Here is a 20,708-nt window from a genome sequence, read left to right as displayed (position 1 = left end):
TAAATACGTTTTTAGCTTCATTCCAGATTGTTTCAAATATGCCTCCGAGTTTTAAATCAGCCCTCAAATCTCCAAGATAGTTAACGGCGCATGTTCCACTGGCGGCGCTAGCAAGCGTGATGTTTGATAGTGTTACGCTAATTGTGTTGAACTGTTAAATCTATGGAATGTACAAAAAACGAAAAAGCTTTTTAGAAGGGGGACAAAGAGAGGTAGCTGTTCGTTCAAAATAAGTAACATGATATCTATATATATATATATATATAATACTTTATTCAAGAGAAAGGAAAATAAAAATTGTAAAAGTATCTCTCGAAAGGGGATATTCTAGAGGTTAACCCTATATAAAAGATTCCCCGAATAAAAAGATCAAAACATTATATACAGATAATTAAAAACTGTTTACCATCATCTCAATCAATATTCATGTAAATCTTTAGTCTGTTACGAAATAAAATCAATGATCCTGCGTGTACAATATCTTTAGGCAAATTATTCCACATATTAACGATCCGTACAAAAAAAGAAAATTTGTAGCAATTTACGATAGCTATTTTTACGTAGAGCTTATAATCGTGATTGGCTCTAGTTCGATTACATTTAGTAAGTTCAAAAAAGTCCGAAAAATGAAGACTATCTATTTCCAGAACTATCTTGTAGCACTGGATCAGAGATAAAAACTCTCTTCGTTTCTCCAAAGTTTGCCAATTCAGTAGGCGGCAGCGGTCTTCATAGCTCATTTCTCCGCGTTTTTGCTTTAATGCCAACCGAGATGCCCTTCTTTGGACTTTTTCCAAGGATTCGATATCCTTTTTTTGGTAGGGGCTCCAGACGGGGACAGCGTATTCGAGTATAGGTCTTACTAACGACTTAAAGAGGCAGGAAAACGCATAGCGATTATCGTTTTCAAGTGATCGCCTAATTATACCCAACACTTTGTTCGCCTTGTTTACTATGTAGGAAACGTGTTTACCCCAAGATAGATCGTAGTTTATTGTGACCCCTAGGTCCTTGGCGCTGTCGACAGATTTTAGTTGCGTACCAAGGGAATAACTAGGCTTGGATCTGTCTCTACTGTGCGTTACACGCATAACTTCACATTTTCCAGGATTAAAGCGCAACTGCCACTTGTTAGCCCAATCGCTTAATTTGTTCAAGTCCAGCTGTAAGGCTGGTATACCCTTATCAGGCTCCATGATCTTGCGATAGATTTTAGTATCATCAGCGTAGATTTTCACGGTTGATGCAATGTTTGCCGAAATATCATTTATATAAATAATGAATAGGATTGGGCCGAGTACTGTTCCTTGAGGCACACCTGAAATCACGGGTGACCAGTCTGAACAATTGCCCCTTAACACTACACGCTGCCTTCTATTCGTCAAAAAATTTCTAATCCACAGTAGTAGAGAGCCGTCTATCCCATACCGTTGTAGTTTCAGCAGCAAGCGCTCGTGTGGCACGCTGTCGAAAGCCTTGGAGAGATCTAAGAAGATGATATCCGTTTGTTGCGAGCAATTCCTAGCCTTTGCCCAGTCATTGTAACATGTAAGTAATTGTGCCAACGTCGATTTACCCCTTAGATACGCAAATTGGTCTGGATTAAAAAGATTGAGGTCTGACCAAAAGTCGACCACACGGGACTTTACCACAGCTTCTGCAATCTTGCAAACAATACAAGTCAGTGATATTTGGCGGTAGTTCTCCATGAGATTTTTGCTCCCTTTCTTATGGACTGGAGTGATGTGGGCCGACTTCCATATACTTGGTAGTTGACCTTGAGAGAAGGATGTATTAAAAAATAAAGCCAGTGGAGATGACAACACTTGAGCACATTCTCTTAGGATGCGAGGTGATATGTAGTCGGGCCCGGGGGACTTGTAAATATTCAAATTTCTTAGCAATTTCTCAACTTCCGTGGCAGAACAAAAGATGTTACATAATTTCTCATCTGTAATATATTCAAGGTCGGGAAAGTTTTCGTGATCCTCAACAGTAAACACCGATGAGAAATAAGAATTCATACAATTGGCAATGCTCAGGTCGTCGTTAAGATACGAATCGTTCACCTTTAAGGACGCTAAATCACATTTGACTTTTCTCTTTGATTGAACAAAGTTCCAAAAAGGCTTTGAGCTGTTTCCGGTCTTTAGTTCATCTGCCAGATTGTTTATAAATTGCCTACGTGCAGAGTTGCACTCCTTCTTCACATAGTTGTTGAATTTACGATATTTGTTCCAATCAGAAAGAGCACAGGTTTTTTTTGCCCTTTTATAAAGCACTTTCTTTCTTCTACACAACTTAATTAGATCCCCGCTTATCCATGGTGCATTCGAAGTTCTCTTCGCTGTCCGCCTTGGGATACACTCGTTTATACTATTTTGCGAAACGAAACGAAACGAAACGAAACGAAACGAAATTGTACTATTTTGCGAAACGAAACGAAACGAAACGAAATTTTGCGAAATGGCGTTTTTTCGCCTTTATTTAGCAAATATGTCTTCTTCGTCCGAAACAATATGTGTCCACTAATAAAACAATCAATATTTCTAAGAGCCTAATCACCTCTCATTTTATCAACCATAATAGTACTCGTTTCGCAAAATAGTAATTTTGACAGAATTACTATTTTGCGAAATGGCGTTTTTTCACCTTTATTTAGCAAATATGTCCTCTTCGTCCGAAACAAAATGTGTCCACTAATAAAATGATCAATATTTCTAAGAGCCTGGTCACCTCTCATTTTATTGACCATAATAGAACTCGTTTCGCAAAGTAGTAATTTTGACAGAATTACTATTTTGCGAAATGGGGTTTTTTCACCTTTATTTAGCAAATATGTCCTCTTCGTCCGAAACAAAATGTGTCCACTAATAAAATGATCAATATTTCTAAGAGCCCGGTCACCTCTCATTTTATTGACCATAATAGAACTCGTTTCGCAAAGTAGTAATTTTGACAGAATTACTATTTTGCGAAATGGCGTTTTTTCACCTTTATTTAGCAAATATGTCCTCTTCGTCCGAAACAAAATGTGTCCACTAATAAAATGATCAATATTTCTTAGAGCCCGGTCACCTCTCATTTTATTGACCATAATAGAACTTGTTTCGCAAAGTAGTAATTTTGACAGAATTACTATTTTGCGAAATGGCGTTTTTCGCCTTTATTTAGCAAATATGCCCTCCTCGTCCGAAACAAAATGTTTCCACTAATAAAATAATCAATATTTCTAAGAGCCTGGTCACCTCTCATTTTATTGACCATAACAGAACTCGTTTCGCAAAGTAGTAAATTTGACAGAATTACTATTTTGCGAAATGGCGTTTTTTCACCTTTATTTAGCAAATATGTCCTCTTCCTCCGAAACAAAATGTGTCCACTAATGAAATGATCATTATTTCTAAGAGCCTGGTCACCTCTCATTTTATTGACCATAACAGAACTCGTTTCGCAAAGTAGTAATTTTGACAGAATTACTATTTTGCGAAATGGCGTTTTTTCACCTTTATTTAGCAAATATGTCCTCTTCGTCCCAAACAAAATGTGTACACTGATAAAATGATTAATATTTCTAAGAGCCTGGTCACCTCTCATTTTATTGACCAAAATAGAACTCGTTTCGCAAAGTAGTAATTTTGACAGAATTACTATTTTGCGAAATGGCGTTTTTCGCCTTTGTTTAGCAAATAAATCCTCTTCTTCCGAAACAAAATGTGTGTCTACTAATAAAATGATCAATGTTTCTAAGAGCCTGGTGACCTCTCATTTTATTGACCATAACAGAACTCGTTTCGCAAAGTAGTAAATTTGACAGAATTACTATTTTGCGAAATGGCATTTTTTGACCTTTATTTAGCAAATATGTCCTCTTCGTCCGAAACAAAATGTTTCTACTAATAAAATGATCAATGTTTCTAAGAGCCTGGTCACCTCTTTTTTATTGACCAAAATAGAACTCGTTTCGCAAAGTAGTTATTTTGACAGAATTACTATTTGCGAAATGGCGTTTTTTCACCTTTATTTAGCAAATATGTCCTCTTCGTCCGAAACAAAATGTTTCCACTAATAAAATGATCAATATTTCTAAGAGCCTGGTCACCTCTGGTCACCTTATAACGTATTTTCCAAGCAGTTTGACCAAACATCAAGTGTTCATTGAGTTCGGCTGGAATTAAGATCGGCGTTTGAATCAATTGAGTCCTTCTAAATAATTTGGGTTGGCCTCAATTAAAATTTGGTTTGGCTCACGAAACGATCGACGTTTGAACTGGGCCTAACTTTCGAATGCACGCGAAGTTTAAAATTATAATTTTAGATATTTCACGAGTTATTTTTGGCATCAGCAATGTTATTTTTCCTCTTAATGTTTTACTTAACTGCAATGGACGGTCATTCCAAACGTGAAGCGTTAGAAATAATTAGAACACTGGCCACCAACTCTGCAATAATTTACGACTTCTAGTTAAATTAATGACATACGTCGTGACTTATTAACTAAATATTTACAATTTAAAATCTTAAGTACGATGAGTTCTTTATGGTGCCAAATTTTGATTCAGCGGCAGCATGTGTGACAAATTTATAGCCAATAATTAATTTCCCACAGGAATAACACTTTGTTCCAGGCCTTAAACTAACCACTTAAGAAGGCGTGAAATGTGCGAGTCAGCGATATCAATAGCACGACTAGTAAATTAACTTCAGGGATTGTGTTGCGCATTTTATTAGTGAACATATTTTGTTTCGGACGAAGAGGACATGTTTGCTAAATAAAGGCGAAAAAACGCCATTTCGCAAAATAGTAACTCTGTCAAAATTACTACTTTGCGAAACGAGTTCTGTTATGGTCAATAAAATGAGAGGTGACCAGGCTCTTAGAAACATTGATCATTTTATTGGTGGAAACATTTTGTTTCGGAGGAAGAGGACATATTTGCTGAATAAAGGTGAAAAAACGCCATTTCGCAAAATAGTAATTCTGTCAAAATTACTACTTTGCGAAACGAGTTCTATTATGGTCAATAAATTGAGAGCTGACCAGGCTCTTAGAAATATTGATCATTTTATTAGTGGACACACTTTGTTTCGGACGAGGAGGGCATATTTGCTAAATAAAGGCGAAAAAACGCCATTTCGCAAAATAGTAATTCTGTCAAAATTACTATTTTGCGAAACGAGTTCTATTTTGGTCAATAAAATGAAAGGTGACCAGGCTCTTAGAAATATTGATCATTTTATTAGTGGACACATTTTGTTTCGGACGAGGAGGACATATATGCTAAATAAAAGCGAAAAAACGCCATTTCGCAAAATAGTAATTCTGTCAAAATTACTACTTTGCGAAACGAGTTCTGTTATGGTCAATAAAATGAGAGGTGACCAGGCTCTTAGAAATATTGATCATTTTATTAGTGGACACATTTTGTTTCGGACGAGGAGGGCATATTTGCTAAATAAAGGCGAAAAAACGCCATTTCGCAAAATAGTAATTCTGTCAAAATTACTACTTTGCGAAACGAGTTCTATTTTGGTCAATAAAATGAAAGGTGACCAGGCTCTTAGAAATATTGATCATTTTATTAGTGGACACATTTTGTTTCGGACGAGGAGGACATATATGCTAAATAAAAGCGAAAAAACGCCATTTCGCAAAATAGTAATTCTGTCAAAATTACTACTTTGCGAAACGAGTTCTGTTATGGTCAATAAAATGAGAGGTGACCAGGCTCTTAGAAATATTGATCATTTTATTAGTGGACACATTTTGTTTCGGACGAGGAGGGCATATTTGCTAAATAAAGGCGAAAAAACGCCATTTCGCAAAATAGTAATTCTGTCAAAATTACTACTTTGCGAAACGAGTTCTATTTTGGTCAATAAAATGAAAGGTGACCAGGCTCTTAGAAATATTGATCATTTTATTAGTGGACACATTTTGTTTCGGACGAGGAGGACATATATGCTAAATAAAAGCGAAAAAACGCCATTTCGCAAAATAGTAATTCTGTCAAAATTACTACTTTGCGAAACGAGTTCTGTTATGGTCAATAAAATGAGAGGTGACCAGGCTCTTAGAAACATTGATCATTTTATTGGTGGAAACATTTTGTTTCGGACGAAGAGGACATATTTGCTGAATAAAGGTGAAAAAACGCCATTTCGCAAAATAGTAATTCTGTCAAAATTACTACTTTGCGAAGCGAATTCTACTATGGTCAATGAAATGAGAGGTGACCAGGCTCTTAGAAATATTGATTATAATATTAGTGGAAACATTTTGTTTCGGACGAAGAGGACATATTTGCTAAATAAAGGCGAAAAAACGCCATTTCGCAAAATTTCGTTTCGTTTCGTTTCGTTTCGCAAAATAGTACAATTTCGTTTCGTTTCGTTTCGTTTCGTTTCGTTTCGCAAAATAGTATAAGCCGTCCTCGTTGACAGCAGATAAAAACATATCAGACCATGCAGCCCAAATACAATCAATGTCAGTATCCATAAAGGCACAATGCCATGGAGTGTAATGTAAAAGATTCCTGAGGTGATTCCAATCCGCCTTCTTAAATGAATAGCTCAACTTCTGCGATTTCCTTTCAGAGAATGATTTTCTTGATAGTAGCATAGAGATCGAGTTATGGTCAGAGAAGGGAAGGCCAACTTTTAGATCGTAGGCTAGGTCAAGAGTCGTGACGAATACCAAGTCTAGGATATTTCCGTTGCGAGTTGGGTCTTTGACCAGCTGGAATAGAAAATTGTCGTGTATGATATCCGACCAAAAAGTAGCGTTAGGTGAATTCACAGAAGTGCAGTCGGTGTTCCAGTCGAATTCGGGAATATTAAAGTCGCCAACAAGGACCATCTCTGGGTTTTGTGATGAAGAAACCACAGTATCAAGAGCCGTTTGTAGATCCAACAGGCAGTTAATGCTACTGTTAGGCGGCCTATAGAAGACACCTAGACTAATTTTTCTATTCGCCGGGAATAAAATATCGACAAATAATAATTCGGAATCGAAATTAACATCTTCTCTCACAGACGCACGCAACGTATCGCGTACAGCTATCAAAATACCGCCACCGCGTCGACCATTTTGAACACGATCACGCCTGAAAACCGTATAAATAGAAGGGAAGAGTTCACTATCCAAAATAGAGCTGTCCAAGTGAGTCTCCGTAAATACCATGAGATCTTAGCACTGATGAGATTTTAGCTGATGAGATTTTTTGATGAGATGAGATTTTAGCACTGTATAGTAATGTAGTCAAGGACTACAATGCACAAAGTTCATATACATGACCTAAAGCCATTTTTTTAAAGAAACTTTTAAATTACTGTCAGTGAAAAGTAGATAATGGTGAAATGTGATATTGCAGTAAAGATTTTTACTGGTTTTCTCCAAGTTTTTAAATAAAAGTAATTGTTGTCAAGAAAGACAAGTTCATCATTAAAAGATTGTTTTACAATAAGGATTTTTGTGGAGTGGTAAAATCTGAAATACATACAGGGTTATATATTTCATTTTGAAGTTTGTGTCTGTGGCTGTAAATTTTTATGTGATGTACATTTTCCGCTTTCCCTGATCCTGACTTGATAGCTGAATTAGCGAAGAAGCTTAGAAATGATCCTTTCCAATAAGACAGAAAAATGTTACCAGAAGACAACTCTAATCAGCTTATATAGCTTGGTATGTATGCATACAGTAAGTGAATTATAAATGGTAGAATGGTCCCCTTTGGGTTTCCTCCATTTGGGAAAAACAAATAAAACTTTTGTAAACCCTAGATACAGATCCCCCATGACCCCCCTCCCTTTGTAAGCCTTTTTTTATCACATTAAGGAAAACACACGACATGGAGGTTGACAGGTCAATGTGGTGACTACCCTCTGTTTGACACAGTGTTCCCCCCCCCCCACCCCCTCGAAATATCCTTGTTGTGCCCCTGTTTGAAGATTTGAAACTCATTTCAGTCCTGAGAACTAGGGCCCACTATTCCCAGACCCCCAACTGTGTCCTTTGAACAGGGAATGTTAAGTGATAGTTTATGACTTCTCGAATTACTGCAGAAATAACCGATTAAACGTATTTCACTGACTTTTGAAGGTGGCGCCTTTACCAAAAGGACTGCCACAACATAAAAATTAAAAAAAGGCTTCTCCCACTCCCAGCCCACTCCACAAGATACTTTTTTTTTGTGCTTTTTTTCGGGATAAATGTAACAAATATTTACGGTGTAGTTTGTTTTTTTTATTTTCCTTTTCCTTTTCTTTTAGCGGAACGTAACCTGTCTTTGAGCATTTAGGTTAGTCTGCAAATCAGCAAAAATTAAAGCTGCCAAAGTTTCATGTCACGCTGGTTGCACCCTGTCTCGTCCCAATTTCCTCACGCCATCAAAGTTCTCGGTCAATATTGAAAGTGAAACTCACTGCGAGCAGTTTCTGCCTCACGTTGAATTTATCCGTAAAATCTGGATTTCTGAAAGGAAAGATTTGAAACGGTAAGTGCATATTCCGTAGAAAGAGTGGAAAAACATGTTATGTCTATTCGAGTGATGCGGACTGGAACCAGAAGTGTTGACTTGGACTAAACTTAGAGCTGTGTTGCAACACTCTTGCTCGCTTCCGATAATCTCGGTAACCGAGTGGAAATTTCCAAGACGAAGAGAATGTTAGCGGAAAACTACGAAGTTCATTTGAAGTTGGCCCGTCAAGAAAAGAGCCCAAATATATTCTACAACACTACATCGCGTGATGTTTACTGCTGATTATTTTTTTCCTCATTCCATCGATGATGATGACACCCTTAAGACGGTGAAAATAGTACCTCTTCGTTCATAATGAGCAACAGTTTCTAATGTCTTTGTTTAATATGACTTGATTTATCAGCTTCGTCTCTGGACTGTGAAGGAGAAAAGTCCTCTCAGTCTCTAAGCTGATCTACAATAATCCATTCTAGACTCAAAGCGGAATTTCGTCTGACGCAGGATAATTTGGAAACCAACTCGGTTTACTTGGGTCAGGCGGGTAAAAACCCTTTCAGAAGGAAAATGAAAAAAGTGTTTAATTAAATGTCAGTGATCCACTCTTCAGAATCTTCTAATCAAGTACAATAAAGATTGAAGAAATCTCTGATGGTTTGATACGTAGAGTTGATTGAGACAGATCAGTCACTTGAGACTTGGGTAAAAACCTTTTCAGGAGAAAAAAATAAAATAATGTTCAACTAAATATATGTCAGTGATAAATAAGTTTTGAGCTGCATTTCGGATCGTTTCAAACAGGACTCAGAGTTTTAAATCAGCCCTCAAATCACCAAGATAGCTGACGGCGCATGTTCCATTAATTAGCGGCTCCAGCAAGCGTGATGTTTGATTGTGTTGTGCTAATTGTGTTAACAGTTATAGAAATCTATGGAATTCACTTATTGAAGGGGGCAAAGAGAGATTAGCAGTTCGTTCAAATAAGTAACAGAATAACCGTCTAATGGCCGTGACGTTATGCAAAAGTATTTCCAGTTAATAGCGTGCTTTACTTAGCGATTCTTGTTTGTTATCGAAGCAACACAAGACATTGTCCTTCGTTTAAGATGCAATTAGAATTGAATTATTTGATTAGTGGGGCATCATTAATTAGTGCCGTTCCTAAACTATGATGGAGAAATAGTGTCTTCGTCCGAGCTGATCAGTTATAATTCATTCGAGAATCAAAGCGAAACTTCGAATGACGCAGCATGTTTTTGGAAGCCAACTATTGTTAGAGTTGACTGAGATCAGCCACTTGAGACAGGGGTAAACCCCCTCTCAGAAGAAAAGTGAAAACAGCGTTTAATTACATGTATGATTTCAGTGATATACAAGATTTTTACTTCATTCCAGCTGTGAGTGAAACAGTTCTCATGAAAGCCTTCATAACAAAATTAGATTAAATTCTTAGTTTAATGGGGCATCATTAACAGCGTCGTTCTTTAACTTTGATGGAGAAAAGGTCTTTCGGTCGAAATAATTTGGATATATTTCGTTACTCCCACCGACGCAGCCCCAAACAGTTTCTTTCGAAACTTTCAGCCTTTATTCTTTCGGTCGAAGCTGATCAATTATAAAACTTCGACTGACGCAGCATGTCTTTGGAAACCTACTAATGGTCGAGTTGACTGAAATCAGTCACTTGAGACAGGGGTAAACCCCTTTTTAGAAGGAAAATGAAAATAGTGTTTAATTTTAGTGATAATTAAAAGTTTTGATTCATTCCAGCTGTGAGTGAAACAGTTTTCACGAAAGCTTTCAAACCAGAACCATATCAAAGACTATTAAAGAATCAGCAGTTCGGGATTTTTCTTGAAATCATTGAAGTCTGACACTCATTAAGCAAGGAGCCTATTTATAGATACACATAGATGATTAAAACACGCATATAACGTTTGCCTTGAACGCAATTTTGCAACCGATCATGAAGAGAAAATGATCGTCTTGGGGCTGTTCTATTGCAGAGGCAGACCACCTTGAGGGTCTGAGGCCATTAGGCGTCGGTTTTTTTACCCTTTATATTGATGCTCTTAATACCAAGAAATTTCAGGAGGGTATGCCTGGGTCCACACCAAATAACAAAAATGTCATCAATGAAACGCTTATAGAGCACGAGGAATTGAGAGTACGGCGCCAAAATATCTTTTTCGTGAAAATACATAAAAGCGTTTGCGACTATGACGGCGAAAGGAGTGCCCATAGCAATACCAAACACTTGGTGAAAAACATCCGGACTGAATTCAGATGATAAATAGTTATTGTTGAATACAAATCTTGCGAGCTCAATCAGTAGTGGAGTTTTGGGAGCCCTTGCTTCGCGAAGGAGCAACTCGAGAGCCTTTAAGGCTAATGATCGAATCAAGCTTACTCATTGTAATGGCGACAGTAGTATTCCTTTTCTAGATCTTTGTCTGTATAAGGATAATTCCTCAAGCGTGCTGCAATTTTCTACGTATCAGAAGCCTCTTAACAAATGTCTCTCACATACCATTCGAGTACGTCATTTCACCCCTCTAGCGACAAGAAAGCTTTTATAAAAGGGGAGCTTATGAGATATGCTAGAAACAGTTCTTCCTTTAAGTCTTTCTGTGAGACTTGGGATAAGTTTTGGAAGCGACTGCAACTTAGAGGCTATCCTTTTAAGTTTTTACTGCCGCTGTTTCACGGTGTGCGTTACCAAGACAAGGAGACGTAGATCTCCCGGCCGCCTAAACATAGATCTCGGCCAAGCAGGACTCTTGCCTTTAACACTACGTTCAACTGCAGTCACGCCCGTATTAAGAAGGATATCAGTTATATTCTGACTGACTTAGATTGTACTGTGTGTTACAAGAAAACTGTGACAATAGCTAATCTATGTAAGTAAGTTTTTGGGGGCCACGGTTTTAGCTAAAACCGTGGCCCCCAAAATATTTTTCTCACCTTGCCTTACGCGTTAAATTTTTCACAAATTTTTCACAACTTCGCCTGTTCCTGTTCGTAAGTCCGGCCAAGCCTTTACGGTCATCGGTCCCTGTAACTTTGGCTTATAAATACAGGCGTTTAGTCATACTTGTAAAACTCCCTGAAGAAGTCTACGACAGTTAGACGAAACGCGTAGGAAAATACAAGAAGTTTTACAACTACTGTTCGCAGAACTGCTGCTCACTAGTCTATAATTAAAAAATTGTATTGGTCGACTGTCGTCTTCGCCTTGATTTAAGCGATCAGGGAAAATTTTAGTAAGCCTGAATGTAGTAAGAGTTGTTGCCGTTATCCTGTTTTTTATCGCTCTCTATGGAGCAAGCTATAAGTAATGTGTATGGCTTGAGATTAGGGCGAGACAAGAACGACGTAGGGGTCTATGACAATGATCGTTACTCCAAAATCAGGTTTCCGAATAAGGACTGGAACTGAATAAATGATTTTTCGGTAAATGCGCTCGACCTTTTAATTTACTATCTTTGGTTACAATGAATATATGCAGTTCATATATTTTGAACTGCGGTATTCAGATACGTACGTATCATGCACGATCCTCGCAGTAGAGAGCGCTATTTATGCAATAGAAATCAACCTGTACGGGATTCTTACTATCTTTGTCCACATCTTAAATCCTGACTTTCGTATCTGGTCCATAGTAAGTCACGAGGATCGAACCCGAACGAGAACAGTTCGAAAATAAAACGGAAACCTGATTTTGGAGTATCCATTTGAGTCCCGGCTGTGACTGTTCCTGTAGGTTCATTATTTCAGTGAATTCTTCCTTTATTTTTAGAGGTGAGGGCTGGTGCAGAGAAAGAGGGAGTGTCAGCACAGGGGTGGAAAAAGTCAACCTTCTCAAAAACTTATTTATTGAATATCGGTGATTCAAATATTGGTGGGCTTTTCAGAGGGCCGTTTACACAATTCTTGCCTTCAGGGGTGGTGTGGTGGGATGGAGGCTCTATTTTAAAAGGAAATGCAGTTACTGTCTATCAAGTTATTGTATTTTGAAATTTTTCATGCCTTCGCTAATAAAGGTAATCCAACAAAGTAGGAGACAATTTTTTTTTAATAGTTATGCTTGTTTTCACAGCTGCCAAATCAATGTAAAAAATGACATCTCATGTCTACACCAGAGAACAGCTAAACTATTTCAGGATTTGTCACATCGTCACTAACATCCTGCCTCAGCAACTAAGATCCATTTTTAAACAAGAATGGGACAGTCGTTACCGACTAACTCTGGCAGAGTGGAATGATACACCCCAAAATGGACAGGCTTTCAACAACAACGAGTCCAGAAAGAGCAAGTCAAAAAATGCCAGACAAATGGAAAACGTTATCAGCGGTAATAGGGAAAAGTGGGATTGTACAACACTCTTTTTTGCAATTCTTTACTCCGATTCTATTGGCTCCGGACTTAGTGCAGCAACTCGCTCGAATGTAGATGATCTCAGAGAGATTCGTAATGAAGAATTTGCTCACATGCCGCAGGGTGAGTTGTCCGATCTACGGTTCAGGCTTGCTGTTCGCAGAATTGAGATTGCATTTCAGCAACTTGGTTTGCAAACTTCGCAGATTCGAGCCATTTGTGAAAAGAAGAGTTTCCAGACTGATGAGGTTAAAAGTCTTATGGAAAAAGTTCAGCATCTCCTTCAAGAACTTCAAGAAACTCAAAACAAACTAGAAACATCAGAAAATCAACTCCAGATCCTTGAAGCTCAATTGAAAAACGAAGCTCCATCATTTTGTAATCTTCCACCCAAACCATTACACGAAATTGCGCTACGCAATGGCGAGGTTGCTCAAATAACGAAGCAGTTGGATGAACTGAGAGAAGCGAACGAAAACAGTTTAAGCTTCCTGTACATTACTGGTAATCCTGGAAGTGGCAAATCTCAGCTGGCTGGTCTGGTCGCTAAGAAGTTTTACGACAAAGAAAGCGCCCCCTCGTTTGTGATGACTTTGAATGCCGAAAATTCACAAACGCTATTGGAATCGTACGTTTTATTGGCGCGTCAGGTCAAGTGTCCAGAGTACGACATTACTGACACTCACAGTTCCCAAGATACGAAGATCGACAAAACGATCAAGAATCTCAAAGATTTGATTGCAACAAAATTGCACCTTTATGCATCCTGGCTCATGGTGGTTGACAATGTGACAAGTGTTTCTGCCATACACACCTTTCTACCTCAATCAGGGAATGAACAGTGGAATAAAGGGCAGTTACTCATCACAACACAGGATACCTCGTCTATCCCTTCTACTTGCTCATTTATTTCGCATGTCTCCATAATGAAAGGAATGGAGCCACTCGATGCAAAGTGTTTTCTGGCAAATATCTCCAGCTTGGAGGACTCAGAAATGGAAGATGAAGTTGCGAAGGCGTTAGATTACCAACCCCTTGCTCTTGCCAGCGCAGTCACTTATGTGAAGAAGATCCGTGAGAGTGTGGCTTCTGACTTTGGCTGGAAGGAGTATCTAGACAAGCTAAAAAGAGGAATGCGAGCCCTTACTGAAAAGGAACTGACAAAGACAAATCCAAGCTACAGCACGTCCATGACTGCGGCAACAAAGCTGGCCGTCGAGAAAGCGATTGACAGTGGCGGTATTATGAAGAATGCGTTTACTTTCCTATCCCTCTGTGCTCACCAAGCATTGCCTCTCGATATCCTCATAAATTATTTATTGAATATTGATAAGCAAGTGGAGAGAGAGGAACTTGCTGTTCAGATCCAGGGCTACTCACTGCTGTTGCTCGAAAAAAGAGAAAATGGCGTTTTTATCGGTGTGCACCAAGTCACTCATGAAGTTATTAAATCTGTAATTTGCGAGAGTCATGACCATCCTGATTACGCCCAAGCTGTTCATGGTGCTGTAACAGCATTCAACCAGTACATAGACGTTAAACTACCAGAAACCTGGGACGAGCTAAACTCTAATGCAGCGAGCAAACAACTCGTTCCGCACTTGAAAGCTTTGGCCACAAACGTTAAAGACGTTTTTGGCACACCAGAAAAATTGCGAGTTCTTGGAGTAAAAGCATCAGCTGTGCTAAATCATTTTAAACGCTTTGGTAGAATTTGCTTGAATCACTGCGAACTCCTCGTTGCTAAGATGTACTATGACATTTCCTTGAAACTGTTTGAACTAAGTAGTGAGAAAGAATTAAACAAAACAGCCATTTTGCTAAATGTAGGAACTGTACAATGGAGGATGGGTGACCTGCAACACGCCAAGAAGAGTTATGAGCGTGCTCTAGAAATTCGAATAAAGAAGCTTAGACCCGACCATGTTGATGTCGCAAGTGCTTACCACTACTTGGGTAATTTACAGAGTACATTAGGTGACCTGCAACAGGCCAAGGAGAGTTATGAGCGTGCTCTAGAAATTCAAAAAAAGAAGCTTGGACCCGACCATGTTGATGTCGCAGGTACTTACAATAACTTGGGTATTGTACAGAGTACATCAGGTGACCTGCAACAGGCCAAGGAGAGTTATGAGCGTGCTCTAGAAATTAAAAGAAAGAAGCTTGGACCCGACCATGTTGATGTTGCAAGTACTTACAATAACTTGGGTATTGTACAGAGAAGATTACGTGACCTGCACCAGGCCAAGGAGAGTTATAAGCGTGCTCTAGAAATTCAAATAAAGAAGCTTGGACCCGACCATGTCAATGTCGGTATTACTTACAATAACTTGGGTATTGTACAGAGTACATTCGGTGACCTGCAACAGGCCAAGGAGAGTTATGAGCGTGCTCTAGAAATTCGAATAAAGAAGCTTGGACCCGACCATGTTAATGTCGCAAGTACTTACAATAACTTGGGTAATGTACAGAGAAGATTAGGTGACCTGCAACAGGCCAAGGAGAGTTATAAGCGTGCTCTAGAAATTCAAATAAAGAAGCTTGGACCCGACCATGTCAATGTCGGTATTACTTACAATAACTTGGGTATTGTACAGAGTACATTCGGTGACCTGCAACAGGCCAAGGAGAGTTATGAGCGTGCTCTAGAAATTCGAATAAAGAAGCTTGGACCCGACCATGTTAATGTCGCAAGTACTTACAATAACTTGGGTAATGTACAGAGAAGATTAGGTGACCTGCAACAGGCCAAGGAGAGTTATGAGCGTGCTCTAGAAATTCGAATAAAAAGGCTTGGACCTGACCATGTTGATGTCGGGAGTACTTACTATAACTTGGGTGTTGTACAGAGAAGATTAGGTGACCTGCAACAGGCCAAGGAGAGTTATTAGCGTTCTCTAGAAATTCTAATAAAGAAGCTTGGACCCGACCATGTTGATGTCGCAAGTACTTACAATAACTTGGGTATTGTACAGAGAAGATTAGGTGACCTGCAACAGGCCAGAGAGAGTTATTAGCGTTCTCTAGAAATTCTAATAAAGAAGCTTGGACCCGACCATGTTGATATCGCAAGTACTTACAATAACTTGGGTATTGTACAGAGTACATTAGGTGACCTGCAACAGGCTAAGGAGAGTTATGAGCGTGCTCTAGAAATTCGAATAAAGAAGCTTGGACCCGACTATGTTGATGTCGCAATTACTTACAATAACTTGGGTATTGTACAGAGTACATCAGGTGACCTGCAACAGGCCAAGGAGAGTTATGAGCGTGCTTCAGAAATTCTAATAAAAAAGCTTGGACCCGACCATCTTGATGTCGCCTGTACTTAAAATAACTTGGGTAATGTACAGAGAAGATTAGGTGACCTGCAACAGGCCAAGGAGAGTTATGAGCGTGCTTTAGAAATTCGAATAAAGAAGCTTGGACCTGACCATGTTGATGTCGTAAGTACTTACTATAACGTATTGTACAGAGAAGAGTAGGTGACCTGCAACAGGCCAAGGAGAGTTACGAGCGTGCTCTAGAATCTCAAATAAAGAAGCTTGGACCCGAACATGTTGAAGTCGGAATTACTTACAATAACTTGGGTATTGTACAGAGTACATTAGGTGACCTGCAACAGGCCAAGGAGAGTTATGAGCGTGCTCTAGAAATTCGAATAAAGAAGCTTGGAGCCGACCATGTTGATGTCGCACTTCCTTACAATAACTTGGGTAATGTACAGAGAAGATTAGGTGACCTGCAACAGGCCAAGGAGAGTTATTAGCGTGCTCTAGAAATTCGAATAAAGAGGCTTGGACCTGACCATGTTGATGTCGCAAGTACTTACTATAACTTGGGTACTGTACAGAGAAGATTAGGTGACCTGCAACAGGCCAAGGAGAGTTATGAGCCTGCTCTAGAAATTCGAATAAAGAGGCTTGGACCTGACCATGTTGATGTCGTAAGTAGTTACTTTAACTTGGGTATTGTACAGAGAAGATTAGATGACCTGCAACAGGCCAAGGAGAGTTATGAGCGTGCTTTAGAAATTCGAATAAAGAAGCTTGCACCCGACCATGTTGATGTCGCAGGTACTTACAACAACTTGGGTAATGTACAGAGAAGATTAGGTGACCTGCAACAGGCCAAGGAGAGTTATGAACGTGCTCTAGAAATTCGAATTAAGAAGCTTGGACCCGACCATGTTGATGTCGCAAGTACTTAGTATAACTTGGGTACTGTACAGAGAAGATTAGGTGACCTGCAACAGGCCAAGGAGAGTTATAAGCGTGCTCTAGAAATTCGAATAAAGAAGCTTGCACCCGACCATGTTGATGTCGCAGGTACTTACAACAACTTGGGTAATGTACAGAGAAGATTAGGTGACCTGCAACAGGCCAAGGAGAGTTATGAGCGTGCTCTAGAAATTCGAATTAAGAAGCTTGGACCCGACCATGTTGATGTCGCAAGTACTTAGTATAACTTGGGTACTGTACAGAGAAGATTAGGTGACCTGCAACAGGCCAAGGAGAGTTACGAGCGTGCTCTAGAATCTCCAATAAAGAAGCTTGGACCCGACCATGTTGATGTCGGAATTACTTACAATAACTTGGGTAATGTACAGAGAAGATTAGGTGACCTGCAACAGGCCAAGGAGAGTTATGAGCGTGCTCTAGAAATTCGAATTAAGAAGCTTGGACCTGACCATGTTGATGTCGTAAGTACTTACTATAACTTGGGTATTGTGCAGAGAAGAGTAGGTGACCTGCAACAGGCCAAGGAGAGTTACGAGCGTGCTCTAGAATCTCAAATAAAGAAGCTTGGACCCGAACATGTTGAAGTCGGAATTACTTACAATAACTTGGGTATTGTACAGAGTACATTAGGTGACCTGCAACAGGCCAAGGAGAGTTATGAGCGTGCTCTAGAAATTCGAATAAAGAAGCTTGGAGCCGACCATGTTGATGTCGCACTTCCTTACAATAACTTGGGTAATGTACAGAGAAGATTAGGTGACCTGCAACAGGCCAAGGAGAGTTATTAGCGTGCTCTAGAAATTCGAATAAAGAGGCTTGGACCTGACCATGTTGATGTCGCAAGTACTTACTATAACTTGGGTACTGTACAGAGAAGATTAGGTGACCTGCAACAGGCCAAGGAGAGTTATGAGCCTGCTCTAGAAATTCGAATAAAGAACCTTGGACCTGACCATGTTGATGTCGCAAGTACTTACTATAACTTGGGTACTGTACAGAGAAGATTAGGTGACCTGCAACAGGCCAAGGAGAGTTATGAGCGTGCTCTAGAAATTCCAATAAAGAAGCTTGGACCCGAACATGTTGAAGTCGGAATTACTTACAATAACTTGGGTATTGTACAGAGTACATTAGGTGACCTGCAACAGGCTAAAGAGAGTTATGAGCGTGCTCTAGAAATTCGAATAAAGAAGCTTGGAGCCGACCATGTTGATGTCGCACTTCCTTACAATAACTTGGGTAATGTACAGAGAAGATTAGGTGACCTGCAACAGGCCAAGGAGAGTTATTAGCGTGCTCTAGAAATTCGAATAAAGAGGCTTGGACCTGACCATGTTGATGTCGCAAGTACTTACTATAACTTGGGTACTGTACAGAGAAGATTAAGTGACCTGCAACAGGCCAAGGAGAGTTATGAGCCTGCTCTAGAAATTCGAATAAAGAACCTTGGACCTGACCATGTTGATGTCGCAAGTACTTACTATAACTTGGGTACTGTACAGAGAAGATTAGGTGACCTGCAACAGGCCAAGGAGAGTTATGAGCGTGCTCTAGAAATTCGAATTAAGAAGCTTGGACCCGACCATGTTGATGTCGCAAGTACTTAGTATAACTTGGGTACTGTACAGAGAAGATTAGGTGACCTGCAACAGGCCAAGGAGAGTTACGAGCGTGCTCTAGAATCTCCAATAAAGAAGCTTGGACCCGACCATGTTGATGTCGGAATTACTTACAATAACTTGGGTAATGTACAGAGAAGATTAGGTGACCTGCAACAGGCCAAGGAGAGTTATGAGCGTGCTCTAGAAATTCGAATTAAGAAGCTTGGACCCGACCATGTTGATGTCGCAAGTACTTAGTATAACTTGGGTACTGTACAGAGAAGATTAGGTGACCTGCAACAGGCCAAGGAGAGTTACGAGCGTGCTCTAGAATCTCCAATAAAGAAGCTTGGACCCGACCATGTTGATGTCGGAATTACTTACAATAACTTGGGTAATGTACAGAGAAGATTAGGTGACCTGCAACAGGCCAAGGAGAGTTATGAGCGTGCTCTAGAAATTCGAATAAAGAAGCTTGGACCCGACCATGTTGACGTCGCAGGTACTTACAATAATTTGGGTAATGTACAGAGAAGATTAGGTGACCTGCAACAGGCCAAGGAGAGTTATGAGCGTGCTCTAGAAATTCGAATAAAGAGGCTTGGACCCGACCATGTTGATGTCGCAAGTAGTTACTTTAACTTGGGTATTGTACAGAGAAGATTAGATGACCTGCAACAGGCCAAGGAGAGTTATGAGCGTGCTCTAGAAATTCGAATAAAGAAGCTTGCACCCGACCATGTTGATGTCGCAAGTACTTACTATAACTTGGGTATTGTACAGAGAAGATTAGGTGACCTGCAACAGGCCAAGGAGAGTTATGATCGTGCTCTAGAAATTCAAATAAAGAAGCTTGGACCCGACCATGTTAATGTCTCAATCATTTACAATAACTTGGGTATTGTACAGAGTACATCAGGTGACCTGCAACAGGCCAAGGAGAGTTATGAGCGTGATCTAGAAATTCGAATAAAGAAGCTTGGACCCGACCATGTTGGTGTCGCAGGTACTTACAATAACTTGGGTATTGTACAGAGAAGATTAGGTGACCTGCAACAGGCCAAGGAGAGTTATGAGCGTGCTCTAGAAATTCAAATAAAGAAGCTTGGACCCGACCATGTTTATATCGCAAGTAGTTACATTAACTTGGGTATTGTACAGAGTACATCAGGTGACCTGCAAAAGGCCAAGGAGAGTTATGAGCGTGCTCTAGATAGTGAAATGTAGAAGGCTGGACCCTTGCATGCTGATGTGGCAGGTACTTACAATAACTTGGGTATTGTACATGGTACATTAGGTGACCTGCAACAGGCCAAGGAGAGTTATGAGCGTGGTCTAGACGTTTAAATGAAGAGGGGTGGACTCTTGTACGTGGTAATGCGGGAGGTACTTACTATGACTTGGGTAACGTACTGAGTACATTAGGTGACCTGTAACAGTCTAAGGAGAGTTATGAGCGTGATGTAGACATTCAAATGAAGAAGCTTGGACCCGAGCACGTTGATGTAGTTGGTATTTACAATAACTTGGGTAATATACAGAGTACATTAGGTGACCTACAACAGGCCAGAGAGTTATGAGTGTGCTCTGAACATTGAAATGAAGAAGCTTGGACGCGAGCATGTTGATGTCGCGAGTGCTTGCAATAGCTTGGGTAATTTACAGAGTACATTAGGTGACCTGCAACTGGCCAAGGAGAGTTATGAGCGTGCTCTGGACAATCAAATAAAGAAGCTCGGACCTGGGCATGTTGATTTTGGAAGTACTGACAATAACTTGGATAATGTACAGAGTACATTAAGTGACCTGCAACAGGCCAAGGAGAGTTGTGAGCGTGCTTTAGAAACTCAAATGAAGAAGCTTGGACGCGAGAACGTTGATGTCGCAAGTACTTACTCTTCCTTTGGTATTTTACAGTGTGAATTAGGTGACCTGCAACAGGTGAAAGAGAACTACGAGTGTGCTCTGGACATTCGTATGAAAAAGCTTGGACCCGAGCATGTTGATTTCG

The 20,708-nt window shown here is 39.8% G+C and overlaps 1 long non-coding RNA gene and 1 other non-coding gene across 2 annotated transcripts; one reads left to right on the top strand and one right to left on the bottom strand.

Annotated features, from left to right (window-relative positions):
• Nucleotides 1-473: 473 nt before the first annotated feature.
• On the bottom strand, nucleotides 474-3,164 carry LOC148734390 (uncharacterized). The gene is made up of 2 exons (XR_015998665.1): nucleotides 2,070-3,164; nucleotides 474-1,777 (listed from the first exon to the last, which is right to left on the bottom strand). It is a non-coding gene; the product is annotated as an uncharacterized LOC148734390 (long non-coding RNA).
• Nucleotides 3,165-7,986: 4,822 nt separating this feature from the next.
• LOC111320509 (uncharacterized) lies at nucleotides 7,987-20,253 on the top strand. The gene is made up of 3 exons (XR_015998573.1): nucleotides 7,987-8,495; nucleotides 12,577-16,179; nucleotides 16,320-20,253. It is a non-coding gene; the product is annotated as an uncharacterized LOC111320509 (transcript).
• The last annotated feature ends 455 nt before the right edge of the window (nucleotides 20,254-20,708 follow it).

The sequence above is a fragment of the Stylophora pistillata genome, chromosome 3, assembly GCF_964205215.1.
Source record: "Stylophora pistillata chromosome 3, jaStyPist1.2, whole genome shotgun sequence".
Lineage (NCBI taxonomy): Eukaryota > Metazoa > Cnidaria > Anthozoa > Scleractinia > Pocilloporidae > Stylophora > Stylophora pistillata.
Note: the sequence above shows the minus strand (reverse complement) of the source record. Positions and strands in the feature narration are given on the sequence as shown.